Source organism: Giraffa tippelskirchi, chromosome X, assembly GCF_054371585.1.
Source record: "Giraffa tippelskirchi isolate mGirTip1 chromosome X, T2T-mGirTip1v1.2.pri, whole genome shotgun sequence".
Lineage (NCBI taxonomy): Eukaryota > Metazoa > Chordata > Mammalia > Artiodactyla > Giraffidae > Giraffa > Giraffa tippelskirchi.
Genome location: NC_137289.1, coordinates 138,991,506 through 139,018,947, shown reverse-complemented (window position 1 = coordinate 139,018,947; position 27,442 = coordinate 138,991,506). Strand labels below are relative to the sequence as shown.

Below are 27,442 nucleotides of genomic sequence, written 5' to 3'. Positions count from 1 at the left end.
AAAACTGGACTACAGTGATGGTTGCATGACTCAGTAAATTTTTAAAATTTTCTTTGTTGTTATTATTACTTTTTTGGTTGTGCTAGGTCTTCATTGCTGTGTGCAGACTTTCTCTAGTTGTAATGGGTGGGGAGGCACTACTCTTCAATGTGGTGCAGTGGCATCTCATTGTGGTGGTTTCTCCTGTTGCAGAGCACAGGTTCTAGGCGCATGGACTTTAGTAGTTCAAACACTTGGGCTCAGTAGTTGTGGTTCACAGGCCCTAGAGTGTGTGGGCTCCAGTAATTGTGGTTCACGGGCTTTAACTGCTCTGCAGCAAGTAGAATCCTCCCCGACCAGGGACTGAATCCGTGTCCCCTGCATTGGCAGGCAGACTCCCATCCACTGTACCACCAGGAAAGTCCAGTAAATGCACGAAAAAGTCATTAAATTGTACACAAAATGGGTGGAACAGTGTGGGGAATGTAGGGCTTCCCTGGTGGCTCAGAGGGTAAAGCGTCTGCCTGCAATGCAGGAGGCCTGGGTTCAATCCCTGGGTTGGGAAGATCCCCTGGAGACGGAAATGGCAACCCACTCCAGTACTCTTGCCTGGAAAATTCCAAGGACGGAATTCCATGGGATCACAAAGAGTCGCACATGACTGAGCAACTTCACTTCGTATACTGATATATCATAACTAGACTTATGATCAGTTTGAAATGTACAGAAATATTGAATGACTATGTTGTGGAATAGGAACTAACATATTGTAGATCAATTATACTTCAAAAGCAAACAAACTCATAGAAAAAGAGATCAGAGTTGTGGTTACCAGAGGAGAGGGGTAGGGTGAGGAGAAATGGATGGAGGCAGTCAAAAGGTACAACTTCCAGTTATAAGTAAGTACTAGGGATGTAATGTATTAATACAATATGAGAAACAGAATTAACACTGCTATATGTCATATATGACAGTTGTTAAGAGAGTAAATCCTAACTGTTCTCATCACAAGGAAAAAAATTTTTCTTTCTTTAATTTTGCAACTATATGAGATGATGGATGTTCACTAAACTTGCGATAATCATTCCATGACATATGTATATTAAATCATTACGTTGTACACCTTAAACTTATACAGTGTTGTATATCAATTATATAAAAGTAAAATTGGAAGAAAAACTATTCTAATGTTAAAAATGGGTGTATCTTATGGTATGTAAAGTATACCTCAATACCATTGTTTAAAAAAATAAATAAATAATTTTAAACAGTTACATTTTACATAACACCAGCCCCTCCTTTCTCCAGCTCAGCTGATTGGGGTCCCTTTGTGGTCTTAAGCCCTGTGAGGCCGCTACAGGTCAATCAGTTCACTGGAGCGATGGCAGGGGTACCTTAAACTGCACTGGCTGGGTTTCTATTAATACCACTCTTAAACCTGAATGGACATTGTGCAGAGATGCTGGGCCATCCAGGGGACAATTCCAACCAAATGCCTGCCGAATCCGACCACAGCAGATGGATCTTACACACTTCTGGATTGTGCCAGGACAGTCACCCTGGGGGTAGGGATGGGTTTCAAGTGGGAAGAGGAGTTCTTTTGGCCTCAAGCAGTTGGCATTCTGTCCTGATTTCAGGAATACTGATTCCCTGAGAATCCTTCCAATCGCCTTTCCCCCATAATCCCAGTTTGCTGTTTTCTTTCTTAAACCAAAAATACTTTCAGAGTAGTCACAGTGTATACCAAGCCTTGAATTTATTATTATTATTATTAGTTAACAAACATATGGCACTTATTCAATGCCAGAAACTCTTCTAAGGGCTTTACAAATGTTAAATCACGTAATCCTTATAAACATATGAGATTGGTATACTATTACTATCCCCATTTTAACAGATGAGGAAGGAGTGACTTGTCCAAGCTAACAATTGCAGAGCTGGGATGTGAAGCCAGACTGTGCTCTAGAGTCTGTGCTCTTAACTGGTACACAGCAAAAACATCATTACGTTTAATTCTGCAAATTACTTAGTGAACTTAGTGCTTCCATCTCCACTTAAGAACAAAGAAACAGCTAGGATTAAACCTAGATTTTTCAGTTGAAAGCTTTTATTCCATTATACTATAACTGCCTCTTCTCAGGTTCTTCTTCTATACCAGTGTTTCTCACACTTAAATGTGCATCAGATTCCCCAGAGAAATCCCCAGAATTCTGGGCCCCTATCTGTCTCTTGAGAAACCTGTATGCAGGTGAGGAAACAACAGTTAGAACTGGACATGGAACAACAGACTGGTTCCAAATAGGAAAAGGAGTATGTCAAGGCTGATTATTGTCACCCTACTTATTTAACTTATATGCAGAGTACATCATGAGAAATGCTGGGCTGGAAGAAACACAAGCTGGAATCAAGATTGATGGGAGAAATATCAATAAGCTCAGATATACAGATGACACCACCCTTATGGCAGAAAGTGAAGAAGAACTAAAGAGCCTCTTGATGAAAGTGAAAGAGGAGAGTGAAAAAGTTGGCTTAAAGCTCAACGTTCAGAAAACTAAGATCATGGCATCTGGTCCCATCACTTCATGGGAAATAGATGGGGAAACAGTGCAAACAGTGTCAGACTTTATTTTTTTGGGCTCCAAAATCACTGCTGAGGGTGATTGCAGCCATGAAATTAAAAGACGTTTACTCCTTGGAAGGAAGGTTATGACCAACCTAGACAGCATATTAAAAAGCAGAGACATTACTTTGCCAACAAAGGTCCGTCTAGTCAAGGCTATGGTTTTTCCAGTGGTCATGTATGGATGTGAGAGTTGGACGATGAAGAAAGCTGAGTGCCAAAGAATTGATGCTTTTGAACTGCAGTGTTGGAGAAGACTCTTGAGAGTCCCTTGGACTGCAAGGAGATCCAACCAGTCCATCCTAAAGGAGATCAGTCCTGGGTGTTCATTGGAAGGACTGATGTTGAAGCTGAATCTCCAGTACTTTGGCCACCTGATGCGAAGAGTTGACTCACTGGAAAAGACCCTAATGCTGGGAAGGATTGGGGGCAGGAGGGGAAGGGGACGACAGAGGACAGAGGATGAGATGGCTGGATGGCATCACTGACTCGATAGACATGGGTTTGGGTGGACTCCAGGAGTTGGTGATGGACAGGGAGGCCTGGCGTGCTGCGATTCATGGGGTTGCAAAGAGTCGGACACGACTGAGCGACTGAACTGAACTGAACCCTTAGAGTCTCTGATTCAGCAGCTTTCGGTCAGAGCCTGAGAATCCACAGTGCTAACAACTTCCCAGGTGACACTGATGCTTCTGGTCTGGGGACCATACTTTGAGAGACTCTGCTGTCCATCAATCCACTCCAACTAACCCTACCCCAGGAATATCACTGTAAAGTGATACTAAAATCAGAAAACAAGGTTTTATTATTAGTTATGGGCTGTTCAGGCCAACACCTGGGGCAGAAAATATTGGGCCCACATATTTTTTGTTGTGCTGCCTTCTATTTTAGGTAAGGATGGATCATCCCCAAAGACTCCTATGCACATTCAAGCCTGAGACATCTTGCTCTAGTTCACCTCTGAGAGCCTAGATTTTCTTTTGGAAATCTAAATTTCCATTTGGCTTCCACTCACTATTGTATACTTAATAAAACCCAAACTGCCTGAATTTTTATCAACTCCTATGAGGCTTAATGCACAATCACCAGAGACCTGGGATCGCAGAGACCTAGGTGAAATCTCAGATCTTTTTATTGGCACTTGAGACTAAGACGTCATGCGTAAATATGGTAGTGATATGTATCTACCTCAAAGCTTTAGTGTGTGGTGATCTGAAGCTTGTAGAAATGTCTAGCACATATAGGCACTCAGAAAGGGTTATGATGTTAAACTCCATGAGCTAAGAAATTGGGGAATTTTTTATGGGAAAGAAATGAGAATTGAGACCCCAAACAACAGTGGCCTAAACACAACAGAAGTTTACTTCTGACTCACAAAGAAGTCCAAGCTGGTGTGGTAGCTCTACTTAATGAAGTCATCAAGGACCTAGGCTTCATCCCTCTTTTTGTTCCATCAAGATGGTTCCTGACCAGATTCACTTCCCAGCAAGTGGGAAGAGGGACACGTCACTTCTTCTTATATCCTATTGGCCAGAATTTAGTCCTATGGCCACACCCAGTTTTATGGAAGCCTGGGAAAGGAACCTTACTAAAAATTAAGAGTTTTCTTATCACAAAAGAAAGGAAGAGCGAGTACTGGGGGACAATTTGCAGTTTATTTCTCTATTTGATCTAGATAGGCTAGATGCCAGGTAAGAAAGTGAATAGACTTGGGGGAGGAAAAATACAAGTAAGGAAGAGTACTAGTCCCAGCAGGCAATGAGTTCTGAGCAGGGTTCAGCATGTTGTGAGCAGAAAGCAAGGCAGAAAGTCAGATGAAGGACATTAGATCAAGGCTGGTTGCCACTCAGCCACAGAGCACTGACAGACAAGCCCTCAAGTGTCTTCTGGCCTTGATGGGCTGAGCCAGCCAGTGGGAGGCGAACTATCGGGAAGAGGAGGCAAGGGAGGGCTTGGATTCAGACAAGGTCCTGACCTTCCCAGGATCCAATTCTCCTCAGCCACCACCCTATCCTGTCACCATCTCTGGCCTGAACCTCAGCAATGAGACTCCAAACTTGTCTCCTGGCCCCTGCTGTGGGTTTCCAAACGGTTCTAATAAGTCCTCTTTTGCTTCAGTGAAAACACCTGGAAATCAGTGTTGGCAATTCCAGGTTTGTCCCAAAGACCTTGCCTCTCACGTTCAAGCTTTCTTCTCCTCCTTTGTGCTTACCTAGGGTGTAATGACTTGGCTTGACTTTTCCATCTCCCAGCTCTCCTGTATGGCCTCAACCTGTTCCCTATGTCCAGATCCATAGCACCCCTCTTGACATTGACCATTTGAAGCCCCACTATAGAGCCCACAAAGGGACACCTGCACAGCAACAGCGCCTCACTCTGTGAGCCACACTGTCTCTCCGTTGCACCTGGCAGCATCATCTCCTTTACTTACGGAATCCTGCCAAGTAGAATGAGGCACAACAGTGGCCTGCAACCCAGGTGAGTGCCGTCAGGTTCACTAGCTTTCAGTAAGGAAGGGTAATGGTTTTGTAGGCTTGTGGAAAAGTGATAATATTATAATTATGTAAGATGTAACCTCTGGAGGAAACTGGGTGAAGGGTCTAATCAGACCTTTCTATTATATCTTTGCAACTTCCTGTAAATCTATAATTATTTTCAAATAAAAAGTTTGTGAAAAAGCAAAAGAGGGCAGGGGAGAGAGAGGAAATGTCATATAAATTGCCTGGGGGATTTATTAAGAGGCAGATTCAGTAGGGCTTGTGCAGGGCCTGAGACTGTGTTTTTTAACAAGCTCCCCCAACCCAGGGATGGAACCCAGGTCTCCCGCATTGCAGGCAGATTCTTTACCAGCTGAACCACAAGGGAAGCCCAAGAATACTGGAGTGGGTAGCCTATTCCTTTTCCAGTGGATCTTCCCAACCCGGGAATTGAACTGGGGTCTCCTGCTTTGCAGCCATATTCTTTACCAACTGAGCTATCAGGGAAGCTCAACAAGCTCCCAGGGGATGCCAAAGCTGTTCACAGACCTTCCTTTGAGTATCAAGGTCATAGAATAGGCTTTTCTAATGAAATGTTTCTGTCAGCCAAAAATTAACATGCTTTAAAAAATATATATATATATACATATACACATACACACATATATATATAGGTCAATTCCATACCATTTCCAAAATTCCTAACTGGGCACAGTTACTGTATAAAACACATCCAATCGTCTCCGGTTTATCTCCATCATCAAGTGTAATATCAGTAGTTCTTTCACACTCCCGCTGAAGTCTTACAATGGGGTTAGGTACTTCCCAGCTCTGAGTCCCTCTGCCTGAGCCAAAAGTGGCCCAGACTCCTCCATGACTGTTTAGGCCCAATAGAAAGTTATCTTGACAGTTCCTTGGGCCTTGGCCATAGGAATAAGGGTCTATCTTCCAGGAGCCTAAGCCCTTGTGACCTAAAATTTTCCTGGCAGCATATTCCTTTGGGAAAAGGGCTGCACCCTTCTGTCCTGCATCAACTGAGGTGCTAGCCATGTGACTGGCACAAGCCAGACTCCTACCATCACAGACAACATGGGGAGGGGGCAGAATCTGGGAGGAAGCTTCAGGAAAGATCAGAACTGGCTTCAAGCTTCAGATGTGGAAAACTCAAAAACAGGTGAAAAGGACCCAGAAAAAGGATTACAAACTGCCTTTGACTGGTCTTTATCTACAAGAAGGAGATGGATGTGTTGAGTGGGAATAACAAGCCGAAGAGAGAAGAGACACTCACTGCTTTTCAAATGTTCTGTCTTCTTCCTAAATGTAATGTCTTCTTCCTAAATTTTATATGAACTCAAATCTGCATTCACTGCCCCAGAGGAAACTATTCCTGTGACAATTTGCTACTGACATAAAGTTTAGAATTAAAAATAATCTCAGTCCCCTATGTATCCATCAATGAATAAAGAAGATGGGGTATCCCAGCTGTAAAATTAATAAGTCCTGAAAGATGTAATGTACAACATGGGTTCTAGAATTAATAATATTGTATTGTATACTTGAAAGTGGCTAAGAGAGTAGATCTTAAGCATGTTCATTACAAGGAAAAAAATTCTGTAACTGTGTATGGTGATGAATGTTAACTAGACTTGCGATCATTTCAAAAATACACAAATATTGAATCTTTATATTGTACAACTGAGACTAATATAATGTCATATGTCAACTATATCTAGATTTTTAAAGATATAAAGAATGAGAAATGTATGTGGCATGCCTGGCACATATTTTTTAAATTGAACTATTATTGATTTACAATGTTGTACTAGTTTCAGGTGTAGCAAAGTGATTCAGTTATATATACATATTCTTTTTCAGATTCTTTTCCATTACAGGTTATTACAAGACTTTACACATATTTTTAAGTGTACAGCTCAGTGAATTTTAGTATACTGGCATATTTTTAATGCTAAGAAATATTAGATATTGTTGTTATTATGATTGGTGTCACATAATCATCTGTCAGCTTCCTAGCTTGTCCTTATTCATCTCTGAATCCTCATAACACCTAGTGCTGTCCCTTCCATATCAGAGGTGCTAAATAAAATGATCTGCATAATCAACCAAAAGATGTGCTACACACACACACAAGTATTATTCAGCCATGAGAAAGAAGGAAATCCTACCATTTGTGACAACATGGATGGACCCTGAAGGCATTATGCTAAGTGAACTAAGTCAGACAAAGACAAATATTGCATGCTAGCACTTAAATTTGGAATCTAAAGAAAGTCAAACTCACAGAATAAGAGAGTAGAAAAGTTTCCAGGCATGGAGGAAATAGGGAGAGGCTAGTAAAGAAGTACAAAGTTTCAGCTATAAGATGAATAAGGTCTGATCTTTTCTTTCAATCTAATGTAAAGGATGGTGATTATAATTGAAATTTGCTAAGTGAATAGAACTTAAATGTCCACACACACACACACACACACAGACAAACCCACTCAAAAAGATAAATATGTGAGGTGTTAATTATCTAGATGGGGAAACCCTTCCACAACATACACATATATCAGATCATCACAATGTACACTTTATTTATTTTTAGTACTTACTTTTACTTATTTGTTTATTTGGCTGTGCCAGGTCTCAGTGGCAGCATGTGGACTCTTAGTTGCTGCATGTGGGATCTAGTTCCCTGACCAGGGATCGAACCTGAGCCCTTGCATTAGGAACGTTGAGTCTTAGCCACTGGACCACCAGGGAAGTCCATCACAATGGACTTAAAATATCTTACAATTTTATTTGTCAATTATACCTCAATAAAGCTGAAAAAAATCTCAGCTCATACTTGAATATTCTAAAGGTGCAAAATAAAATCCACAGCAACTATTTTAAACTCTAGAGACTAAAAGAGAAAGTTTAAAGGTGATCTCTCAGCAATCAGTTCAGTTCAGTCACTCAGTCATGTCCGACTCTTTGCGACCCCATGGACTGCAGCATGCCAGGCCTCCCTGTCCATCATCAACTTCCAGAGTTTACTCAAACTCATGTCCATTGAGTCGGTGATCCCATTCAACCATCTCATCCTCTGTCATTCCCTTCTCCTCCTGCCCTCAATCTTTCCCAGCATCAGGGTCTTTTCCAATGAATCAACTCTTCACATCAGGTGGCCAAAGTATTGGAGTTTCAGCTTCAACATCAGTCCTTCCAATGAACACCCAGGACTGATCTCCTTTAGGATGGACTGGTTGGATCTCCTTGCAGTCCAAGGGACTCTCAAGAGTCTTCTCCAACACCACAGTTCAAAAGCATCAATTCTTCAGCGCTTAGCTTTCTTTATAGTCCAACTCTCACATCCATACATGACTACTCAAAAAACCAGCAATCATTTACCCCAAATTTATTTACATACAAATATATTAAAAAGCATGTGTGATTATTCATAACCTCTCTTTTTACTCCCACATTTGGAAGAAAGGATCTGAAATTAAAATGCAACTTAAAAGCTTTTTTAAAAAATTTTATTTATTTAATTGGAGGAGAATCACCTCACAACACTGTGGTGGCCCTTGCCACACATTGACATAGATCAGCCATGTGTGCACATGTGTCCCACCATCTTGAACCCACTTCCCACCTCCCTCCCCACCCCATCCCTCTGGGTTGTCCCGGAGCACCAACTTTGAGTGCCCTGCTTCATGCATCGAACTTGCACTGGTCATCGATTGTACATATGGTAATACACGTTTCAACGCAAAAACTTACAAGCTTTTGAGAATCAGATCTCCCACAACTCCAAGACATCAGTGGATACTTACCAGTGACACAAAGAAATGAACCTACATATGAAACAAATCACTGGCAGGCCTTGTCCTCAAAATCCAGAGCAGGAAAACCAACAATTCCGAAAGTTTGGGGATGAAAATGAGAAAACAGAAACAAAGCACATAGAATAGAGGAGATGATCCGGGATGAGTTCAGATGAGTGGTTAATGAATAAAAATCATACAGGCGCCCAAATACACTACATTAGCAAGGATTTGAAATGGGGGAAATAGAGCTCTCAGAAAATTCCCACATAAGACACCACATCTCCCCAAATACTCCAAGTAAAATTTAAAACTTCAATTAGAGAATAGCTTAATACTGAAACATCAGCTGAGTGAGGACATTTAGGCAGCAATGAACTTGAGTCTGAGAGGCCTAGGCTGGCCACATAGCTCTGTTTACACTTTCCCACATCGCACCACACTGTGGATTATGATTAAACTCCAGGTCACAGGGCGGGGATGGGGGAGGGGTGGGGGCGGGTGGGGCGGGAGCACAACTTCCCGCTCCCATTGCTTCAATACAAATGAAGTCCCCCAACACACAAAGCCAAGCATGGGGCAAGCCCGTGCTGAATTTCCCCTCACCTCCTCTCCAATGGGGCTTCCCTAGTGAGTCAGACAGTAAAGAATCTGCCTACAATGCAGGAGACCCGGGTTCAATCTCTGGGTTGGGAAGATCCCCTGGAGAAGGGAAGGGCTACCCACTCTAGTATTCTTGCCTGGAGAATCCCATGGACAGAGGAGTCTGGTGGACTACTCATTTCACAACAAATCACAAGAAAGACTGTAATGGAAATACAGCTTCTTTATCCTTGCTGGTTCTCAGCTTTTACAAAAACGTGCTTATAGTGGAGTATAAATTAACCCAAGAAATTTAAATCTGATATAGCTCAGGCCTCCAAATGTGACCCAAGAGAATGGTGATCAGGGAGAGGTTGCCCTGTCTTGTCAGAGCTCTGGGACGGTAAACTAAATGCAGCCAGCCTCCTGCCTCCCCCTGGTCCTCTGGCAGCCACACACTGGTGCTGAAGCCAAGAAATTCTGACTGCACTCCTGTCTCCCCACCGCTGCCCGCTTTCAAAGCTGCTGAAATCAGAATGACTCTTTGGAATTGCTAATACCGAACTTCTTACTTCACAGAAAGAATTCAGAGCTCACCATGGGCAAAATTGCCAAGTACACAGAATTTGTCTCTTTGAACCCATCTCCCTCTTTCCCAGATAACACTTGCTTTTTAATAGCTGCTTCCCAGGCCTCATTGGTCCCCCCAGGCCTCTCCTCACACCACGAGAGGGCTACCTCCTCAGCCTCTGTGTGGAGCCAGCCCTGAGAAGTGATAGCTCATTGCTGTGAGCCCTGTGCTTTCTATTCTGCAGGGAGGCTCCACTGAGAGGAAATACAGTCGACATACTTTCTCAAATGGGCAGCAGCTCTCTGAAATGAAATCCTCCAGTGTCATCAAGTGAATATGTTCATTCATAGATGAAAGCCCCAGAATGTAAAGGCAAAATAAAGTTTGCCTGATAGGAGAATGGATATACTTTGTGGGATGCAAAATATTTCATCAATCCCAGGAGCTGTTCTAAAGAGATACCAGCAAAAGGGAAAAAAAATCTACTTGGTAGACAACAGCACAGGCTACACTGTGGCAGCCTCTCTTGCCCTTCCCCTTCACAGGGTCATGGAGGAACAAAGAATCCCACCCGAGGCTATTTAAGAACGAGGAAATGGTCAAACCTTTAACTGAAGCATATTGGCTCCAGCCCTGGAGCCGCAGACTGCCAACTTGTTCCTTTTTCCTTCTTCCACTTCTGGTTGGAGGCCTGTGATTTGCCAGATACTGTGCTAGTTCTGGAAGGGAGTTGCCAACAAGGTAGACCCAATGCCTACCCTCATGGAGGTGACAGCCACACAGAACACACAGGCAAGAGAGAAAAGCCTAAGGATAAATTCAGGGTGCAGGAGGTTCACCCCAAACCAGAAACTCTTGAAGTGGGGTCTTGCATTTTTGTTTTAAGGAGCTCTTCGGGATTCTGATGCATGCTCCAGCTTGAAAACCACTGATCTAGGCAGAAAAGTTCATGACTTTTTAATCTGTGAGTCTCTTAGTCCCTTCATATGCGCTTTACACACAGGATTTCATTTTATAGTTCCAGGGGATAATAACAGTCTGCAAGGTAGATGTATTGCTTAAGATAATACTGGCTGCTGCAATGAATAAACCTAAAATGTCAGCAGCTTAACATAAAATAAATTTATTTCTGGTTCACATTATAGGCCACACAAGTGTCCATTTTGGCAGTGACAGGAGGACAGACTCTGCTCCACTCAGTTATTGAGGGATCTAGGCTAGTGGGTCAGGAAGATTCCCTGGAGAAGGAAATGGCAACCCACTCCAGTATTCTTGCCTGGAGAGTCCCATGGACAGAGAAGCCTGACAGGCTACTGTCCACAGGATCGCAAGAGTTGGACACGACTTAGTGACTAAACCACCACCACCAGGCTAGTGGAAGCTTTACCATCTTCATCACAAGGCTTTCAGGGTCATCTGTGAGTTAACATGGAGCCAGCAGATGGAAGAGGAGAGCATGGAGAATCTACCCCTTTGTCATGGGCACCTCAGTCAGAAGTAACACACATCACTTCCACTCACATTCCATTGGTACTCATATGAGCCTCACCTAGATGCACATGGTTCTGAGAAAATGTAGTTCCTGTCTAGAAAGGTGCTTTTCAGTCACCACTGCATACTCTGGAAAACTTGTGTACATTTTTGATGGGCAGCTGTCATCTCACAGTAGGGCTTACAGTTTTGCAAATGAACAAAGGTTTAGCCAGAAGAAGAAATTCATTAAGAGTCATACAGCTTGTAAATCTGGAATGGGAATTCAAACCACAGTCTAATTCCATAGTCCTGCTCTCCAGAATACCTTATCATTATATCCATGGTCACACCTCTGTGCTGGGCTGAATATTGTCCCCTCTCTCAAAAGATGTCCACGTCCTAATCCCTGGAACCTGTTACTATGTCACCTTACATGGCAAAAGGGACTCTACAGGTGTAATTAAGATAAGGATCTTGAGATTACCCTGGCGAGCTCAAAATAATCACAAGAGGCCTTATAGGAGGGAGGCAGTGGAGTTAAGGCCAGAGAGAAAAAAGGAGATGTGCTAATGGAACCAAAGGGTGGGGTGATGTGCCTTGATAATGGAGGAAGAGACCACTAGCCAAGGAATGCAAGTAGCCTCCAGAAGCTGGAAAAGGCAAGGAAACAGGCTCTCCCTGAAGCCTCTGGAAGGAACACAGCCCTGATAAAACCCTGATTTTAGACTTCTGACCTCCAGAGCTGTAAAAGAATAAATTTGTGTTGTTTTAAGACACTGAGTTTGTGGCAATTTGTTACAAAAGCCCTGGGAAACTGATAACCCTCTCAGCACCATGGTTTTCTATTAGATAACTTGGTAACAAACCCCTTTCCACAAAGCCTCAAGATCACCCCCCTCCAGTTTTCCTCAATCCCACCCAAAAAGAAGCCCCACCCTCACCTGTGTCCTCCCAGTCCAGCCAGGAGGGGCAGAACTGACAAGTAAAATGATGTGCCCTCATATTATCAGAACTTCACTCAGAACCAAGATGTCAGTTAAGCATCATTTTTAAAATGTTAAAAGAAAATAACATTCTAAAAGTTCTTGAAAACAGCCATTCATGATAAAAGCTCAGAAAACTAGAAATAGGGAGGTAAATGCCTTCAACTTGATAAAGATCATCTATTAAAAAAAAAAAACAAACCTACAACTAACATCATACTTAATGAAAGCTTAATGAATGCTTTCCCTCTAAGATCAGGAACAAGAAAATGACGTCTATTCTCACCATTCTTGTTCAACATAGTACCAGGAGTCCTAGCAAGCACAACAAGGCAAGAAAAGGAAATAAGATGCATACAACTCAGAAAGAAAGATAGAAAACCACTCCATTTGCAGATGACAGTCTCTAAATAGAAAATTCCAAAGAATCTATGAAAAAAAAAAAAACCTCCTAGAACTAATAAATAAATTAATGCATTCAATTAGGTTGCAGATATAAAATAAACACACAAAAACACTTGTATCATTTATATATTCTAACAATAAACATAAGGAAACCAAAATTTAAAACACAATACCATTTATACTCACTACAAAAAAAGAAATATTTAGGTATAATCTTAGAAAAACATGTTCAGGATCTGTATCCTGAAAATTACAAAATGCTGATGAAAAAATCAAAGAAGGACTAAATAAATGGAGACGTATCATGCTCATAGGTTAGAACACTAAATACAGTAAAGGTGTCAGTTATTCCCAAACTGATATCTACAGGCTTAGTGCAATTACTCAGAGAAGGCAATGGCAACCCACTCCAGTACTCTTGCCTGGAAAATCCCGTGGACGGAGGAGCCTGGTAGGCTGCAGTCCATGGGGTCGCTAAGAGTTGGACATGACTGAGCAGCCTCACTTTCACTTTTCACTTTCATGCACTGGAGAAGGAAATGGCAACCCATTCCAGTGTTCTTCCCTGGAGAATCCCAGGGACAGCAGAGCCTGGTGGGCTGCTCTCTATGGGGTCGCCCAGAGTTGGACACAACTAAAGTGACTTAGCAGCAGCAGCAGTGCAATTACTATCAGAATCCCATCAAGGATTTTTGGAGACATGGATAAGACTGTAGTAAAATTTATATGAAAAGGTAAATAACCTAGAATCACTAAAACAATTTTTCAAAGAATAAAATCGAAGGAATCACTTAACCTGATACTATGGCTTACTGTACAGCTACAGTAATCAAGACAGTGTAGTATTGGCAGAGGGACAGACACATAGATCAATTGAACAGAACAAAGAACCCAGAAATAGAGCTACACAATTGTGCCCAACTGATTTTTGACAAAGGTGCAAAAGCAATTCAAGGGAGGAGAGAGAGACTTTTCAACACATGCTGTTGGAGAAATTAGACATCCATAGGCAGAAAAAATGAACCTTAACCTAAGTTTCACACCATGGAAAAATTAACTCAAAATGGATCACAGGGTTAAATGCAGAGCATAAAGCTATAAAACTTTTAGAAAAAAAAAATAGGAGAAATTCTTTGGGATCTAGGCCTATGCAAAGGGGAGGGCATGTGGCATACTATTGGAAACTTCTCGGTGCTGGCCAGACCCCAGAGGGGATGTGATAATCCTTCATTCCTGCAGCTGTCCACATAAGTCTGGTCACAATGTTCCTGTAAACCTTCAACAAGATACTCTTATTTTCTGTTAATACAACTTTTTATCTTTATATGAATATCAAGCCTGGGAGGCAGAACCTTGAGAAAAGGCTATTATGTATATGTCTGGCTATAAGCTACATTCTTTTAGGAAGGTGCAGAGCCAGCATGACTCAGCACAGGCAACAAAGCACAAGGCTTAGAGCTAAAGGATAGATCCAGTATGGAGTCAGTCTTATTCTTATCTATTACAACAGGATGAGACATTTCACCAAAGATTATTTAAAGATGGCAAATATGCAGGTGTAGGATATTCAATATCATTAGCCATTAGAGAAATGTGAATTAAAACCACAATGAAATATTATTGTACACCTGTGGCAATGTGGAAATGTCTAAAATAAAAAATAGTGAGAACACTGAATGCTGATGGGGATACAGAGAAAATTGATAACTCATAACGCTGGTGGAAATGTAACATGGTACAGCCACTCTGGAAAAGTTTGGCAGTTTCTTATAAACCTTGATATGCATTTACCATACAACCCAGTATTTCACATATTCAAAAGAAAAGGAAACCTATATTTACTCAAAAACCTGTATGTAAATGTTCAAAACAGCTATATTCACAATGGCCAAAGATGGGAAACAATACAAATGTGTTTCAAAAGGTGAATGGTTAAACAAACTGCATTGCATCCATACCATGGAATACAACTCAGCAATAAAGAGGAATGAATTATTGATACAGGCGACAACTTAAATGGACCTTGAGGGAATTATGCTAAATGAAAAAGAAATCTCAAATAACTGCATACTGTGATTTGATGTATATAACACTATAGAAATAAAACTATAGAGATGAAAGACAGAGTCATTGCCAGTGGTTAGGGATTGTGAGAAAGGAGTACATGGCTATAAAAAGGTAGCATGAATGAGCCTGGTGATGATGGAAGAGTTCAGTATAATGACTGTGATGGTAATTGCTCAAAGCTATACATGTGATACCCTGGAGAAGGAAATGGCAACCCACTTCAGTACTTGCCCTGGAAAATCCCATGGACAGAGGAGCCTGGTGGGCTATAGTCCATGGGGTCGCCAAGAGTCGGATACAACTGAGCAACTAAAGAACAAATACGTGTTATAAAATTTCATGAAGCCACACACACACACACACACACACACACACAAATGAGTACAAGTATAACTTGCAATAACTGGCTATATGTGAATAAGCTGTGGTTTTAATAGTAAACTGGAGTTAAGCAAGATGTCAGAGTTGATGGAGGTGGAGCGTAGGATACACAGAACCTTCCTGTACATGTCTTTGCAAATTCCTGTGAATTTCTAATTAGTTCCAAATAAAAAGTTTACAAATAAAAATCAGAGAATTCTTGACAGTTTACTTGTCACAAGTATCCTTTGATATCATATGAGTCTCACAGCAACACAGGAGGATGCATAGAGTAGATTTCAACCACATTTTTTTTTTTACACATGGACAATGAGATGCAGATAACCAGTTGCCCAGTAGCTCAGTGATGGTGAAAACACATAGACATGGAACAAGGGACTGGTTCCAAATCAGGAAAGGAGTACATCAAGGCTGTATATTGTCACCCTGCTTATTTAACTTATATGCAGAGTACATCATGCAAAATGCCAGGCTGGATGAAGCACAAGCTGGAATCAAGATTGCCGGCAGAAATATCAATAATCTCAGATATGCAGATGACACCACCCTTATGGCAGAAAGCAAAGAAGAACTAAAGAGCCTTTTGATGAAAGTGAAAGAAGAGAGTGAAAAAGCTGGCTTAAAGCTCAACATTCAGAAAACTAAGATCATGGTATCCAGTCCCATCACTTCATGGCAAATAGATGGGGAAACAATGGAAACAATGACAGACTTTATTTTGGGGGGCTCCAAAATCACTGCAGCTGGTGACTGCAGCCATGAAATTAAAAGACACTTGTTCCTTGGGAAAAAAGCTATGACCAACCGAGACAGCATATTAAAGAGCAGAGACATTACTTTGCCAACAAAGGTCCGTGTAGTCAAAGCTATGGTTTTTCCAGTAGTCATGTATGGATGTGAGAGTTCGACTAGAAAGAAAGCTGAGCACCGAAGAACTGACACTTTTGAACTGTGGTGTTGGAGAAGACTCTTGAGAGTCCCTTGGACTGCAAGGAGATCCAACCAGTCAATCCTAAAGGAAATCAGTCCTGAATATTCGTTGGAAGGACTGATGCTGAAGCTGAAACTCCAGTACTTTGGCCACCTGATGTGAAGAATCGTCTCATTGGAAAAGACCCTGATGCTGGGAAAGATTGAAGTCAGGAGGAAAAGGGGACAACAGAGGATGAGATGGTTGGATGGCATCACTGATGCAATGGACATGAGTTTGAGTAGGCTCTGGGAGCTGGTGATGGACAGGGAAGCCTGGCGTGCTTCAGTCCGTGGGGTCGCAGAGTCGGACATGACTGATTGAATTGAAGTGAGTTATAATATACTAGCTATTACATCCTTTGGAATTACAATATTTAAACTTATAAAGCATTTTAAATATGAACTCTAAAAATGTGAGGGGATATGTAATTTTTCAAAATTCTTTTAGAGGACATGCAAGCAAAAAAGATTTGGAAGCCCACTGGTTTAGACCAAAGTTCCTCAGTGTGGTACATAGACATCTCTTCACATGGAAAACAAGATGATTTTACATGGCATGAAGATGGTCCACAGACACCACTTGCCCAATATTTACCCTCCTCCTGCTTCTCTTCCATCTGCCCTTTGCCCTGTCTTATAGTGAGACTCCTCAGCACTCACCCTGCAGCCCTCGCCAACATACTCTCATCTCTACCTCTTACAGTGCCCCTTCCTGGTTCTTAATGCTGTCCTCCAAAGGCTTCCTTCTCAGTATCCTTCTTTAACCACCACTCCACTTTAATTCCAGTCCAGTCCTCCGCCTCCTCCAGTCTCTCCTTCTACCTTAAAGAACTTCTTCTAAGACTTCTCTTTCCTCTCAGCATTCTAGTCTTTATGAGTCACAGCCAGTCACAGCCTCAGCCCGCCTACAATCTCTCACCCCCTAGACACTTATTTTCCTGCTTATACATGGAAATATACAAATATTATGAAGATGGTTCAGAAGTGACTGAATCTCAAAAACCACTGCTTTAAAAATAATGCATGTGTATCTGAACAAGATACTTGACTAATCCCTTATTAAATCCACACAGAAAAAATATAGACACATGGTTAGATAAAAATACAGTGACGTGGGTCCATTTACCTGGAGAGATTTGCAGTTAGGTCACTCTAAATGTGATGGCATATGATCAGAACTGATGGAGGAATATAGGCTATATATGAGGAGAGAAGAGGATGAAGAGATCTCCGTGGGCTTGGCCATTTAGGGAAACCTATCTGGAGAAGATGGGCTATGAGTTGGGTGTCAGCCACTGACCTGCCATAGCTCTGTCTCAGCTGTCTCCAAAGGTCACCCGGATGTACTGAGTTATGCTGCCATTCCTAAGAACTTGCACATGCCAGTCTGGGTTTGTAGATGTTCTCCTGATACTCTTCATTGAAATACCTGGAAACGATAAACCCTTTGAGTATTCAGTGACAGTCCCTGTATCAGCCAGCTATTGCTGCATAACTACAATCACAAATATTTCAGTGTTTGCAATAAGCATTTATTTCTCACACACCATTAGTTTGCCTGGGGCTCAGATGAACTAGCTTGAGTTCAGCTAGAAGGCCCTCTTTCAAGCTGTAGGTCCACTGGGATTGGTTCCTTGCAATGGGCTGGGCTCTAGTCTCTCCCACATGGGTTGATTCTTGGGCCTAGGCTGAATAAGCAGAACCCAGGGGAAGCTCTTCTCATGAACTGGTAAAAGCATGAGAAGGAAAATAGAAACATGTGAGCTCTCTTAAGGCTTTGGTTCAAAATTGAACTTGTGCTGCTTCTTCCCCTGTTCTGTGGTCCAAAGCAAGTCTCAAGGCCAAGCCCAAAAAATCATGGGATAGGGAAACCCATTTTGCCTTTTGTAAGAGAAGATGCAAAATTACAAGGCAAAGGGCATGGATACAGGGAGGGATGTAGAACTGGGGCTAATTAAGCCAACTTCCCAGTATTCTTCATCTGCTTACTTGGGCCTAAAACCGAGCAGGACCCTGTGGGGCTCCTGGGCACAAAACCCTTTTTGTGTCCCCCGTTTCTTGTTTGTAGGAAATAGGCTTCATTCAGCCTCCATGACCTTCTGTGAGTTCCAAAGGGCAGGTTCAAACAGTTGCAAATCAGGGAACAGGGAGGATGTGGGGACAAAGGAGATGTAGTCAAAAAACAATAGTGTGGCCTTGGGGCAGGATTCTGGTTCCCCCTCAAGGGATACTCATAACAGTATTTTTGAGGTCTTTTGCAGAACTAAAATCCCCAGCAAAGGGAAGATATTAATTACTTAATGAAGCATTCTTCATTTTAGAGAGAAAGTCACAGTTTAATAACCTCAAGAACCACAAAACCCATCAGGACCACCAAATGCCAGATGATATCGAGACTGAATGAATGCAGGCCCTGCACACACCCTGATCCTTGTCAGGAAACCTGCCCCTTGACTACAAGACTTCTCACAACCCACCCTCCCCCAGGTTGAGGACAGTTTTGAGGACATTAGCCCACTGTGGCCCCCTTTGCCTGGCAAAGCAATAAAACTGTTATTTTCTGCTTTCCCCAAACTCTGTCTCTGAGATTCAGTTTGGTGCTGGTATACAGAGGCTCATTTTCAGTATCAGGCCCAAAGAGCCCATCCATTTACATGGCCTCATTCTGCCTGGGTCTTGTCAGGACTCTTATTTCACTACGCCTTTCCCTAAACCCCATTCCACAGCATGGAAAATGCCAGAGAAGTTGGCTGCCAGAGACCTGACTCCATCACCAGCTCCTTCCAAGAACTATACCTTTGTTTCTGATCCACTCCATGTCCCACGTAATTAATGTCCCAGGTAATAATGTTATCTGCACTTAACACTGATGATCAGCAATTTCCATAAGCCAAAAGTCAAGCCACTTCCCTAGCAGGGGTATAGTCTCCTTATTTCCTTGTGTATTGCTAAAAATCAGACAGGGACAATTCTGTGATGAATTCTACCTTCTCTCTTCCCTGAAGAGATTCTACCATGTTTTCTGTTTACCCCACTTTTTCTTGGTCTCAGACCCTCTTGAGCCCTCAGGCATCCCTAACTGGGTCCCCTGCATGCTCTAAGGCCAGTGCCATTTTATAAGGTATGTGTGTTTATAAGGTATGATCTGTTGGCACTTGGCCTCCATTTCCACCTCCTTCCATTGTGTCTCACTGTACTAAAAAATCCAGATAGCTAAATACTTTATCTCTCAGACTCCTTTGCAGCTAAGCCTCTGTACTTGAAAAGGTTTCACCAATGGGAAAGAATACATGAGGCAGAGGTCATCATCTTATTGCTTTTATACCTTGAAGCAAACATAAGGAGTTTCTGGAGCAGATTTCCAATGTTTATTTTGCATCTCTGGGGTGTCAAGAAGTGCACCAATGGTGGCTTCCTGGACCCTGGATAGTGTATTCCAGTAGCAGCCTCTGATCCTCCACCTTCCTAATCGTGACGGAGGTAGGATTTCTTTGGATTAGTCAGTTCTGTGATACCCTGGCAATCATTCCTCTTTGCCCAGCCCGACATCCCTGATGGCTCAGACAGTAAAGAATCCGCCTGCAATGTGGGAAACCTGGGTTTGATCCCTGGGTTGGGAAGATCCCCTGGAGAAGGGAACGGCTACCCACTCCAGTATTCTGGCCTGGAGAATTCCATGGGTGGAGGAGCCTGCCAGGTACAGTCCATGGGGTCACAAAGATTCGGACACAACTGAGCGACTTTCACACTTCACTCCAACAATATGCTAAGCACCTTATTCTCTAAACTCAAAACCTTTCTATTTAAATACTTTAAGGGATTTCTGTTTCTAGCACTGAATCCCAATAGCTATAGCACGGTATCTCTCTTGGGCTTGAACTACAGTAGCAACCATATAAGTACCACAGATTTTCCAAAAAGAATATTTATTGCACCCCTATGAGCAGGGGTTTTCTAATAAATGCTGCCCAGACAGCATAGTTTTACTCAGCTGAGCCAAGAACGAAAAAAGCAAATGCCTTCGGAGCTTTAGTCAGCAAAGAAGCAAGAATGCATCAACACCAGGCCTAAGGGAGCCAGCCTCAGGCTGCTCCCATCCCAACATCTTCCTTTCCTTCTGCTTGGCTGCACCTTGTCATGGGGCCTCCTCCGATGCCCTTGAACTCTCCAGGCTGATGCTAGGAGACACTAGACCGTTTCTGTCATACCACATGGACAATGCCAAAGGTTAGTCACCACCCACAGATACTCCCCAGAAATTACAAGAACAGTTTCTCTGTAATAAAGACGGGGAAGGATGGGAGGGTGGAGAATGATTAATGGCCCCTTCATAGTTGATGGGAAGCAAGTGCGATCTGCATTTTGGGTATTGATATTTTCTCACACCACGACATTCCCACATGGTAGCAACCTGGGAGATAAAAACAACAGCCTTGTTTGGGGGAAAGTAGGGGGTCTGTGTTCTTCAGTTGCTTTGGAAGAGAGCATGCATTTCGGGAAGTGTTGCCACAGGGGGCCAAAGGCTCCTATGGTGTTTGGCAGAGCTGGAGGGTCTGGAAAGTCCAAAGGTGATATATTTAATAGACGTCTCATTTTCTTTCATCTTCATAGTAAGTGTCTAATCCCAAAGGCAAGACACAGCAGGTAAGATGAGATGAAGTCCCCATCAGACTTTGTGGCTAAAACTAAGAGGGGAGAAAGACTGAAAGCAGCAGCATGGGATTCAGTTTCTATAAGAGGAACTGAAAGAAACACAATGAAGGGGGAGCTGATGGGGAAGAAGGAAACAAAGGAATAGAAGCCACAAAGCAGGAAAACACTACTAGCAGGATGCAGACAAGGGACCCATGTCCATGGGACGTCCATGGGGAGAAGGGAAACACTCCAGTGAAGGGAGATGAAGCTGCAGAGGGACATTTCAAAATGTACCCTCTCCACAGCCACTCTAGCTGGAAGGCTTCTGAATATCGGGGCCTAGATTAAAACAGGATGATTTTTTTTTCAAGGCAAGAGACACAAAAATACCCACTAAACACTTCCTTGACACTTAGCAAAATGCTTAGAGGTGAAAAGTAAGGCAAAATAATGTTTAGATTTGTATCCCCTGACTATAAAAGTTAACACACGTCTATTGCAGAAAATGCAATTTTACAAGAAAAAACAAATATTCCACATGTCATACCATGAAGCTATAACTGCTCCTTTGCTATATTTTATTCTCTATGCGGATCGTTCTGAAAAAATGAGACACCCAGTATATGAAGCTATATAATCTCATTTCATCACTAAGCATTGTATTTTCCCATATCACTATTTTAAAAACATTCTTTTGACTAAATTAATATTTCTTGTATATAAAGCTTTTGCAATTTTCTGATTATTTTCTTAAGATAAATCCCTAAAAGCTGAATTATTATGTCAATGGGAATGTTTACCTCTAAAGCTCGTATGCTTATTGCCAATTGTTTTACAAAAAATTTGCATCAATTTCCACTCTTACCCCAACATATAAAGGTGCACTTAAACTGCCTTTTGGTTTTTGCTTTAAAAAATCACCAATCTCGGACAATGTGGTGCTATTTTGCATTTATGTGAAAAAAACTGAGGTTTCGGTCCTTGTTCTGCTACATGTCTTTCAGAAAGTTTAGTTCACCTTTGCATGCCTCAGTCATTTTAGGAACACTTTAAGCTCCAATAGTCTTTGAAATTATATTTTCTTAACAAAGAAAAATAATAGAAACAGTGCCACAATTTATCCAATTAGTACAATATCAAGTATTAATACTAATATTAAATGAATGCATATGTTTATTTATGAAAGTCACTCAGTTGTGTCCGACTCTGCAACCCCATGGACTGTATAGTCCATGGAATTCTCCAGGCCAGAATACTGAAGTGTGTAGTCCTTCCCTTCTCCAGGGGATCTTCCCAACCCAGGGATCGAACCCAGGTCTCCTGCATTGCAGGCAGATTCTTTACCAGCTGAGCCACAATGAATGCATACATTACTGAAAATCTGTTAGGTATTTGTGGTTGGAAGAATTTGATACTCCTGAGAACAATCACTAGAATAAGCTATTATGGGAGGGTTTTGCATCTGTTTTGTTCACTGTTACATCACCATGCCAAAATGCATGCTGGAAACATACTGTGTGCTCTAAAACATATGTTGAATGAAAGAAAAAAGACATGATGAAAGTTTTATTAACTAGATATAGCCAACCAATATAGCCAGTATGCCTTTGGCCCACCTGAAGGTCATCAACAGCTTTGGTGGACAGTTCCCACACATACGGGAAGATCCCAGCCTCATGTATCTGGGTCTCTCTGCCTGAGGACTTTCTCTGGCCATAGTAAGTAGCAGTCTCTGTCCATGCAGGGCAAACTAGAAGTTCTGGGGAGCTAATACCCTCATGAGTAACTCTCAGTGAGGACTGAGAGCTGACAGATAAATACCCCAACTTCCTTGCCCCTTGGTGGGACAGTTCTGAGTTATGTTCTACACAATCTTTCAGAGAATCCTTAGCAGAACTGAACCCAGTTGCCACAGCAATAACCTTCTCCTCAACATACCCTCTTTTCCTTGCTCCCTCCCTGTGCTTCCTGGGATCACCTTCCAAATCAATCACTTGCATCTAAGTCCTCATCTCAGAGTCTAGCTTTGGAGGAACTCAAACACTAAAGTTGGTGTTTGCAAAATTATAAGTGTATGATTTGAAAATATGTCCTCCTTTGTATGAGCAACACACACTCCATCATTTAACTTCCTAGAGGCAGGAAGAGTGGTAAACTCACTAAGTGGTGTAAGTGAGATTTTGTGACTCTGTGCATGTCCAGAGTAGCCTTGGTCTCAAAGTTGATTTGAGAACAGCTGCCAGAAAAGAAGGCAGGCAGCTAATTATTTTAGAGAATTCAAATTGAAGAGTTAAATGCAGCTCTAAGCTAAAGACAAATCAGAATCTGTTTTCCTCTGCCCTTGGGAAGACCTTGGTACCAGAATGCCAATAATCACACATCACCTGTGTGAGTTATTAGAACAAGGCAATGAAGGGTCATTTTTTTCTGAGTCCCTCCAGCTGTTATCACAATGCTAAACACAAAGTACTTATAGGTCTTCAAGCAAGAGTGACTGCTTAAAGCACCATTTGGGTATTTGGGGACTACTATATAGCAAGTGGGGCTTCCCTGGTGGCTCAGATGGTAAAGAATCTGCCTACAATGCAGGAGACCTGGTTTCAGTCTCTGGGTTGGGAAGATCCCCTAGGGAAGGAAATGGCAACCCACTCCAATATTCTTGCCTGGAGAATCCTATGGACAGAGGAGGATGGTGGGCTACAGTCCATGGGGTCGCAAAGAGTCAGACATAACTTAGCGACTTCAGACACAACTGAGCGACTAACACTTTCACTTCACTTTCATACAGCAGGTGCAGAAACCACTGTATATCAGCCAGGATTTTATTGCAGATAACAGCATTCTAGCTAGGAAAAATGTGAAGGATACAGAGAATCTCTGAAAGGCCAGAGAACCAGTTTAAAGGATATGTAGTTTAAAAAAAAAGAAAAACAATGCCACAAATTCCACCAAGGACTGGTTTGGTAGAGACACTCCTGCCACCTCCTGGGCAGCATCATAACAGCTGGCATCACCCACCCATTAATGCTGAATCTCTGCCTTACTGCTGCTGCCACCCTCAACCTTGTGGATTCATGCAGTAACACTGGCTGCTTCCACATCACCTCAGATGCTGCCCTCTGTGTGTTTGACTGGCTGAGCCCTAATCCCTACCTGCAAAGTAGGTTGGGAAAGTAAGCATCTCATCCATTGTGGGGCATTTTTGAAATACAAGAAATGTGTTTAAAGATGCTGGGTCTAAAAGGATCTCCACCACACTTCCTTTTCCATCACTCTCCAGTGCCCTCCCCTACTGCCATAACATCAGGTCCTATCTCTGACTGCCTGTGAGCTCCAATTTATATCTGCTGAGCTGGTGACCTCTTAATACAGGTTACATAGTGAGCATCCTGTGAGACAGAAGAGGTTAGAGGAAGCGCCTAAAAGGGTGATAAAATTCCCAGGGGCCATGTGATCAGGGCCCCTGCATATGTTCAAGGACACATTCCTGCTACCACCCAGACCAGTGCTGTTCCAACACAAATAGGATGAGACACAAACACATGCCACACATGAAATTTACATTTTGCTAGTTCCCACATTAATAAAAGCGAAAAGGGTGAGATTTATTTTAGTAATACATTTTATTCAACCTAATGTATCCAAAAATATTATCTTTTCAACAGGCAATCAGTTTTGAATAATATATACGATCTTTTTTCATATACTGAGTCTTCAAAGTCCAGTGCAAACTTAATGTTTATGGCGGATCACAATTCGGACTAACCACATTTCAAGGGCTTAAGAGCCTCATGTGGCTCATGGCTCCCATACCAGGACCCTTTGGAGGTGGCAATGCTTGAATTGTATCATTCTCCTCTTCAGCTGCAAGCCGCCTGCCATACTTGTAGCCAGGGCAGCCCTTCAGAGAACAGACATTTATACAAGGCCTGTTAAGAAGAGCTGCATAGTTCTGTTTAGGAGTTAAGCAGAAAAGTTTCTCACTCCTGGTCCTCAGTCATCCTGGCTCCATGAGCAGTCTACAACCCTTTACCTTCTCTATTCTCACCCACTGTTAAGTACCACATGGACTGGGGACATGGGGGAAACAGGCAAGGCACCACCTCAGGTGTAAAACTTAAATGGATATCAAAAAACTCAATAATCAAGATAAATATTTTAGTACAATATTTCTATATTAAAATTAATGCAAAAATTCATGATGAAGATAATATCAAAATTTTAAATAACTGGCTCCACTAGGGTTGAGATTGGGACCAGGTGAGGAGGGTGGGTGGTGCAAGTACAAGGACTGTTCTTCCTCTTTCCTTTGCCTCAAATGTCATTAGACAATGGGGCCACTTTTTCAGCACTTTCCTAAGTTTTTGATATATACTACTGGGTAATAAAATAAATGAATGAGCAAAAATAAGTCCTTTCTGACTAAAAAAGTTCTTTATTATTTTAGGCTCAAATTCAATTTTAATGAAAAGCAGTAATGTATTGCTTTGACACAATTACAATGAAGACCTCACTGTAATGTTTTTAGCTTGACAAATTGATTCTAGAGTTTACATTGAAGAATAAGCAGGTGAGAATAGTGAACAGTGAACAAGAACATGTAAAAAAAAAAAGAGTTGTTTTTATTGTGTGCAAAAATTTAAAAAGCAAGACCTGTCTGGTTTCTGCTTCTTGGCTGGGCAGCCCTCAGCCGGGGCTCCCACACAGTCAGGCCCCAGCAGCAGCTCTTCAGGGTGGGGCAGATCATACCACAAGAGAGCCCTCTCAACTCCCAGATTTGCTCTTATCAGGTAAGAAGTAGTTAAATAGTCAGCAAAAGCCGTGAAGGGGGATAAAAGGAAAAGAATGTTCCCAAAGTGCAGCCTGTGCCCTGAGGAGCTTGTGAAACCATGAGGTAAATGCCAACAGTCTCCACCCCAATAGATCTTTAATCTCTCTCTCCCACCTCTAGACCACTCCCAGGACCTGGCCACCTTGTCCCAGCCCCTCTTCTAGCAGCATCTGTTAGGTCACTTCCATGGCTCCCCACACTACTACTCATCTTTATCTCTACTCATAATGCCCTGTGCTCTCCCTCACCTCACTCTCTCTCTCACTTACTCTCTCACTCACACGTCCCGCATGTGTCCCCACTTCCCTCTTTCTTGGTTCATCTGTCCCAATCAGTCCATTAGTTTCTCTTTCTCCCTTTCCTATCACCCATGATGCATCTGCATTCACAAACACACATTTGCCAAAATGCTTCACTGCAGGGTCCCCTTTCTGCAGAGAGTAGCTTGGGGTGGAGGGTCTGGAGGATGGGAAAGGGGCCTCCACTGGGCACCTACCAGGCTGCAAGCTTAATGAGCTGGACTGTCTGGGCATGTGCAGGGAGGGCTGTGTGAGAGCAGAGGCCTCATCAGATCAATGGAACTCTCTCAGCTGCTGAGAACCATATGCATTCTTGGGTTGTGTGTGAGGGTATTGGTGCTGAGCTGCCTTGTCAAAGGATTTCAGTGACAGGAAAGGGTCTCTAAGAATCAACCCAGCAGAACTTTGAAACTGAAAATTCAGTACCACTTCTGTCAGTGGAAGGCCAGGTCCCAGTGTCCAAAGGTCACATCACAACCTCATTTTCCCAGCACTAGAGGTAGAGATGGAACAGGGGACAAAGAGTTAAACTCTGTCCTATAGATGGTGTCTTAGTCCACTCAGGCTGATATAACAAAACACCAGAGACTGTATGGCTTATAAACATAAATTTATTTCTCACAGTTGTGGAGGCTGAGAAGTCCAAGATCAAGGTACCGGCAGATTCAGTGTCTGTTGAGAGCCCACTTCCTAATTCACAAATGGCCATCTTCTATGTCTTCACAAGTTGGAAGAGGCAAGGAGGGTTTCTGCAGCCTCTTTTATAAAGGCACTAATCTCATTCATAAGGGCTTTGCTCTTCCCAAAGGCCCCACCTCCTAATACCATCACATTGATGGTTATGGCTTCCATTATATGGTGATGGGGTGGGGGGCAGGTGGCACTAGTAGTATTAAATAACTCGCCTGTCAGTGCAGGAGACATAAGAGACACGGGTTGGATCCCTGGGTTGGGAAGATCCTCTGGAGGAGGGCATGGCAACCCACTCTAGTATTCTTGCCTGCAGAGTCCCCATGGACAGAGGAGCCTAGCAGGCTACAGTCCATGGGGTTGCAAAGAGTCAGACATGACTGAAGGAACCTAGCATGCACGTGGACACAAAGACTGAGACCATAACAGACAGGTACTCATTGTCTTCCTTTCTCCTTTTGAGACAAGGGGGCTTTTCCTTTGGGAGTGGTCTCTGGCTTCCAGCTTCCCAGTCTTTGAAACTGTACTCTGGCATTCTGGCTTCTCTTCAGGAAGTATTCCAGGCCCAGAGGCACAAAAACTTGTGGTTGCAGCTTGGACCTCCTCTGACCTCAGTGACTAGGACCCTGGGAGTAAGACTCTGTGTTCACAGATGGACCCCATCCCTC

General features: G+C 42.6%; 1 protein-coding gene across 2 annotated transcripts in view; it reads right to left on the bottom strand.

The window, feature by feature from the left end:
• Nucleotides 1–27,442, bottom strand: part of RAI2 (retinoic acid induced 2) — a 482,439-nt gene that overhangs the window by 382,189 nt on the left and 72,808 nt on the right. For both annotated transcript variants that reach the window (XM_081564703.1, XM_081564707.1), the window contains exon 2: nucleotides 17,620–17,748. The gene's annotated coding sequence lies outside the window, so the exon portion shown is untranslated. The remainder of the gene's footprint in view (nucleotides 1–17,619; nucleotides 17,749–27,442) is intronic.